The sequence below is a fragment of the Momordica charantia genome (assembly GCF_013281855.1).
Source record: "Momordica charantia cultivar OHB3-1 chromosome 3 unlocalized genomic scaffold, Mcharantia_2.0 BLBB01000003.1, whole genome shotgun sequence".
Classification (NCBI taxonomy): domain Eukaryota; kingdom Viridiplantae; phylum Streptophyta; class Magnoliopsida; order Cucurbitales; family Cucurbitaceae; genus Momordica; species Momordica charantia.
The window spans coordinates 14,783,051-14,790,434 of NW_028275161.1; the positions used below are offsets into that span (position 1 = coordinate 14,783,051).

The 7,384-nt window shown below is 29.1% G+C and overlaps 1 long non-coding RNA gene across 1 annotated transcript; it reads right to left on the bottom strand.

The window, feature by feature from the left end:
• Positions 1 to 373: 373 nt before the first annotated feature.
• LOC148212448 (uncharacterized) lies at positions 374 to 1,296 on the bottom strand. The gene is made up of 2 exons (XR_015789841.1): positions 856 to 1,296; positions 374 to 725 (listed from the first exon to the last, which is right to left on the bottom strand). It is a non-coding gene; the product is annotated as an uncharacterized LOC148212448 (long non-coding RNA).
• Positions 1,297 to 7,384: the final 6,088 nt, after the last annotated feature.

A 7,384-nucleotide genomic window follows, 5' to 3' on the forward strand; every position in this document is an offset into this window, starting at 1 on the left:
CGTTTTTTTATAATTTTGTTAAATCTCTTAAAATGTCTAAAATTCTCAAATATTAATACCATCCTTCTAAGAAAATGAATCATACAAGAAAATCGTCAATCCATTGACATTTTAAGAGAAAATTATAGAAATCAAATTGAAACCAAGCACAGACCTAAAACAATCTAAGGAAATGGAAATAGAACATTCACCCAACGAAAAAAGATTAAACTCATTTACAAATCAAATTAAGTCAAATTTCAAGAACAATTTGAGAAAACAAATCAATATGAAAAACAAAACATCAGTCACACCTTAATTACAGTTCATTCACATTTCTATGACAGAAGATCTTAAGTTTAAAAAATAGCTCAATTGGTATACAGTTATATGATTATAGTTTCAAATCTTCTCTCCTTTCACTTGTAATATTGTAAACAAAATCTACATTGTCACACCATATACATTATATTACAAATCAAATGCAAGGGGAAATAATTCAAACTCTCAATATTGGATCATAGTGAAATCTTCCAAGTATTGAAAGCTTTGAAACAGAAACTAAGGTTTTAATTTCTAAAGGGAAGTGTTTTCAAGTAATCAACAACTTGAAAACATTACTTTTCAGGCCCCAAACAAAAACAAAACAAGAACAATCACTCTAAAAGCTGCAGATTTAGCCAAACAAACAGATCAAAAGAAAGTTTACCTTAAGACCCTTCTGAATCCTTTCTGCGCCAGCGGATCTTTGAATTACAGATATTGGAGAAAACCCCCCAAAAAAATATTTTTAAAAAAAGAAAAAAAAATTAGAATACGGCATTACAAACTATGGAAGTTCGAATCGATAAATATTCGATCGGTAAAAAAAATTACCGATGTTATGGTAATGGAAATTTGCCGCAGTGACCAAGACATGAAGCCTTATTAAAAGTCTTTCTCTAATCACAATGTTGTTCGGTCCTGACAAGGAATTCCGATCATAAGGAACAACTAGTGCAGTATCGATTTTGAAAAATAAAAAAATTATAATCCGGAGAAATGGGGATGTGGTATCCCAAGATGGCATTCATCTGCATAGGCACCAGCACCTTCAAATATAAAATTCCTCAGCCTCCAATAATATGGTGTTTATAGAGAGAGAGAGAAGAGAATTATAAGGTGCAGGTGCAAATGCAGAAAAAGGGACCAACTTGGAGTTGAGTTTTGAGAAATTTTTGCAGCTTTATGGTGTGGGATTTTTCGAAATTCAAGTTTCTCTACAACAGAAACTAAGAATGGTCACAAAAACTTAGATTTAATGGGAAAGAAGGAAGGAGGAAGAAGGGAAGAGGACTCTGCTCATTCTGATAAAGCCATATATATATATATATATATTTGGTGGAGTTATCTCTCGGTTGGACACAAAACCATGGGGTTATGCTGTCTCTTTGTTTTTTTGTTTTTGGTTAAATTACAATTTTGTTATCTTCCTATCCCATTTGGTATCTATAGTTTTAAAAGTTGGTAAAATATCTTGTACCGAATCGAAAAATGTACCTACTTTGTTTCAATATTTTATGGTAAAAACCTTAAATCCTAGTGCAGTCAACTACGTCAACCCATTATTACCACGTTATTAAAAGAGATTGTTAATATGGCGATGGTAGAGATGGGCTGTAAGGGTTGTGGTGACTAAACTATATGGATCCCATTAAAATTTTTATAGTGGCTAAATTAAAATTGATACTGCAAAAAGAGTAGAAACTAAATTAAAATTATGGTTATGGAGACGAAATTTATAATTATCTAACCTTTGAAAAAGAAAAAGAAAAAGAAGATGTGGTTCAACTATTTTTAGTGGCTATAAAAGTTATAATTTATTTATTTGTTTTTTTTTTCTTTTTAAACAAGGGTGAGTGCCAATTTGAACCTCTGATTTTTTATTTTTTATGTCTTAGCACTTAGTTGAATTTTTTTATTTTTTTTATTTTTTTTTGCAAAGATTAGAATACTTATCAAGTTATCCTAAAGTAAACCTACTTAATGCTAATTTTATTATACATTTTCTGCATTTCAAAAAGATTTTTGAAATATAATCTTAGTTTAGTTTTAAAACCAAGATATTATAGTTTTTTAAAACATGTTTATGCTTTTAAAATGTAATTATAATTGGATACCATATGCTTTTAAAGGGTAGAAAATACGTGAAGAAAATTTAGTGGCACATAATAGTTTGTTCTTTATGAAGGGGAAATATAAAACAAGGTCTTTTCTACTTTTCAAGTTTGAATAATTAATTAAAAATCTATAATTTTGAACTGAATTAAAGTTAATCAATATGATTAAATTTTTCTAAAGAAAACCTAGCGATAAGGATAAGAATAAGATACTCTTAGAATTAGATGGCGAGCTCATGTCACGTTTTAAATTTAAATTAATGAAAGTGATAAGTAAATACTACAAAAATGATTGAGGAAAATTTGGATAAGGTTAGATAATTATATATAGATTTGGGATGATTTGGTATCTAGAATATCTATATCTCAAAAATATTGATGTTTAATAATTTAGATATTTTAAAATTCTAACTCTTTTAACTATTACATATTTATACTAATTCAAGCATATAGTTCAAATCGATTGATTTTTTTAATTTTTTTTTTTTGTCAACTTGAATATAGTTCCACTGTTACTTTTGACTGTTTCTAAGATCATTTAAAATAACTCAAAGCACTACCTAAAATATCCTTTTAATAAATGTTGTTAGGATTTAAAAAATGTGTTACATCTATGTAACCATGCCAACCATAACATTATAAATCTTACTTTTTTTTTTTTAAGAAGTTGACTTTAATGGTAGTATAAAATGAACATGTCCCGTTCCTATAGTCGTCCTCTAATAATCGTTGGATGTATATTTAAAGTATTTTCCTTTTTAGCCGTATAAAATTATCAGTTACATTGTTTCTAATTCGGACAATAATTTAGAGGATAATAATTTATAGGTTAAAGGGATAAAAGGATAAGAGGGGTTAAATATGGTAGAGGATAAGGATTTGGAGATCCCATCAAAATCAAACATTGAAAATAGGTAGACAGACAGTGGGTGTGGTGTCCTTTAATTTGTAGCATGGAGTTTTGGTTTCAAACTTTGAGCCAAGCCCACGTGATGCAAACCATCCATGGCACGTGGGTTTGGATGCTCAAGTAATCACATTCCGCCATGTGTCGTCCTTCATCTGAAACCTCATGCCTTGTGTGGTCTCTTCTGTGCTTTAGGTTTTAAAAGAAAGAGGGCTCAAGGCTGTGGTGTGGTCTGTGGGCCGTGGGGGGACATCCATGCTGGCCCCTCCAAACCCTAATTCTATAGGGAGAGAGAGAGAGAGGAAAATGGTCTAATCTACTATCGGGTTTCGGAACTATTACGACTATACCCTCGAGCTTTAATTTGAACAATCTAATGTCCTAAACGAACAAAGAGCAGAGTACTATTCGACGTCGATAGGTGGAAGAAGAGATTTCTGACCACGAACAGAATTATCGGTTGAATTTCAAGAATGAAGACTGACTTCATATTTGAACTTCATTGTTGTGTGATGGGGTTTAATTAATTTTGAAAATTCGACTAGTTTGACGAGATAATAATTTGCAACGACTATATAGTGTGAGATTTCAATGACTACAAACAAAGTCTCACGTTGGCTAAAGAAGGAAGTGATCTATGGTATATAGATGAGAACAATTATCTCCGTTGGTATGAGGCATTTTAGATAAAATCAAAAGAAAAGCCATAAGAATTATGTCCAAATCGAATAATATCATACTATCACGGAGATATAAGCGTATCATTATCTTCGACGTATATAAGTTAATTAAGATATATGTTAAGCTTTTAAGTTTCTAAAGATTTTATATATGGATTATAAAGAAAAATAGATATTTGTTAAATTTTTGTTTAGATTATGAACTATGGACTAATCTAAAGATTAAGATAAATATTTAATCTCCGAATAAAAAGTTTGAGGGTTCGAATTCCAACTTTTACCGATACGTTGAAAGAAAGGCTGGATTATGTGGAGTCGGAGAGGCCACAGCAGACAGGCGCAGTGTCTGTGGCGTGTGAATGATGCATCTTCTTTGGTGTGAAGTCGGAAATTAATTCTATCCTCCTACAATTTCCACCGTCTACTGATGGAAAATTTAATTATAATTTTTCTGTCTCTCCTTTTGGTGTTATCTGAAAAAAGAAAAACGAAAAGAAAAAAGAAAAAAAAAAAGGCTTTTGTTTTTTTTATCACTTGTCATCTGGTTGTGTTAAGGTTTTAAATGTCAATATCGATAGAAATGTCAAGATCTCAATTTCATGGAAATATCGATAAAATATCAATGTCGATGGATATTTCTGTAAAAGTTATAGAAATTAAATAATTTTTAAAAATATTTAAATTAACTTTATTTCTAAATAGGTTAAAAATAATTAATATTAATATTATGTATATATTAATGACATTTTGTTGATATTTTTCATATTTTGTCGATTTTTTTAGACTATGATGGAAATGTCGATTTACTCTTTATGTCGATGCCGAATCTATGAAAATATAGACAAGTCGGTGGAAATGTCTACGTATAGATGGATATTTAGAATCATGGTGTGTGTATATAAATATATATGGTTTAGAAATAGGCTAAATTGCGATAATTAAGCATATAAAGAATTTCATTATAACTTTAATGGTCAAGTTTTGTTTGCTATATTTTGTTTATTCAATATTAACTTATCACCTCTCTTTGTAGTGTGAAATGAAAGTGTTGCGTAGGAAACAAGCTGCTACTTGAAATATTTTACCAAACTATATAAGAGTTATCCTGGAAATTTTAAAAAAACAGATACTAAATTGAAACTAAAATAGTAATTTAACCATTGTAAATATATTTCGAGATGTTATTTATAAGGAAGAAAACGATGATATTTGACCCATGACTTTAATGACTTTATGATTTATGAAGTTTAGAAAACCTAGAGTTTGGTGTAATCTATGTGTAGATCATAGGACGAGTGAGTTGTATAAATTTTGATTAGGTAAAAAGATCTAGTACGGTAAAGGGTAGAAGATTTGTCTTCATCAACTGAGTTGCTGACGTCAGACATGTGTAACTATACTTGTCTTTGATTTGTAAGTTTATAATTATTAGTTAGATAAAATTAACATGTACAAAATGTAGTTTTAAGAGAGCTATAGGTATTTAACATCTCTCGTGCCAGATGTAACAAAGGATGAATCCTTTTTTACTTTCTCGCAAACCGTTCTTTAGCATGAGATTTTGAGTATTGCATGTCTAGCTTATTTTGGAGAGGTCGATAAAAAAATTACAAATTCTTTGGTTATTCTTTATTTCTTTTAATACAACACGTGAGATATGAAAATTTGAACTTTTAACCTCAAAGAATAGATGTGATTTATGATCCAGCTATATTTTTTAAAATCAATGATTCAATCATTTATAAAATGTCGTTACATTTTAATATTTATTATTATTATTATTTTTCTTTTTTTTAATACTACATTTTAATATTTATTAATAATTGAATATGAGTTTTTTTAGTATTTAAATGAAGAGTTTAAGTTTTGAGAGTTTTTATTCAAAGAAGAAGACGTATTTGTAGTGAGGTTAAAAATTTTATTACTTATTTTTGTATTAAATTTCTACATCTAAACTTTCGGATAAATACCTCTAAACCCGTACGAGCAAAATACAACTTATATACAATATATTTCATATCTTAGACATTTTCTCTATTTTCTCTCTTTTTTCTTTTCTAAGAGGCTGGCGGTTGAGTGTTTTTTTGTTGTGGAGTTTTGAGCTCAATAGAGTGGTTTGAGCGGCACAAACGTTTCAGTTGAGTTGTTTTATAATAGAGTGGACTAGGAGAGAAATGTTGCATTTGGTTGAAAGACAATTAAGTCGGTCTTAAGACAAGACCTTGAGGTCAGCTTTAAGGGAAGACCTTCAAATTGGTTTCAGGCAAGACCTTGATGTCGATCTTCAGGCAAGACCTTCAGGTCCGTCTCAAAGGAAAACCTTCAGGTTAGTCTTTAGGTAAGACCTCGAGGTCTGCCTTAAGGAAAAGACCTTCAGGTTGGTTTTCAGACAAGACCTTGAGGTCGGTTTTTGGGAAGACCTTGAGGTAGATCTTAGAGAAGACCTTGTCAGTTGGACCTTTCTCTCCTCCACTTGGCCAAGCTATTTTTATTCCTAAACAATCTGTGAATAATATGCACAATTAGTGTATGTCGTGTACACTCAAACAAATTAATAATATAGGAACTCATTTGACACAAAATTCAAATTTAAGAGTAATTCAGTAAAAACTTATTTAAATATAGAGATTAAATACCAAAATTTATTTTTTTATCTTTTTATAAAAAACAATTTCACTAATACATGAAATTACAGAACGAGGAAAGATACTCATCCAATATTTATTTTTATTGTTATTGTTTTGTAGAATGTAGCATAATCTCATTGATAATAATTATAATCTTTATTTGTCACATGCTTCTTATCATTATCGATGCGCCACTAAAGTTCCAAGAGACATATTGATGTGACGCTTAGATGGTAGTATTGTTTTTTGTACCATTATCATATTATGTGCAATTCAGTGCATCTTCTTAACTTTTATTTCACATTTCAATCAATAATTAAATCTCCTTATGAATTTTTATTCCTCTATATTTTCTCTCTCTATAACTTTTTCAACTCTTAGATTTTTCTCTCTCAGACTTCTCTCTCTAATTTTGTCTTTAAATCTTTTGATTTTTTTCTCTCTCAAATGTAATGTTATTGGTAATTTTATCATTTTAAACTTACAAATATTGGTTATTTAAAAATACTTTTAGTTATATCAAAATCACTATTAAAATTGTCTAACCAAATATTAAAATGATTTTTAGTATACATATTGAATGTAGATTTGAACTCACGACTTTTTGATTAAAGATAGATTTTTTTTTGAATTGACAAATATTAAATTGATTGATAATTAAATACTTCTTACAATAATAATTATAAATAAATCACTTTGGCTAAAAACACTGATAAGTTTCTCATATTGTTTGGACGCGATCTAAGTAATATGTATCTTTTATCAGGTCATAGATATATTCTAGTGAATTCTTGTCTTACTTATTTGATGTTAAATCAAACTATATGTTTCTAACAAATTTAATGCTAATTATGTAATTTTTATGTCTTCTAATCTTTTGAAAATTGAAAATTTATCTTTTTATCTTTTAGTTCTTTTGCCACCAAGACTCAAGATCATTAATTTAAAATTGATCATTACCAGTGATAATGGGACATAAAAGACAAATCTTATTGATTTTTTTTCTTTTTTTGAAATAGAAGATGTAGATTA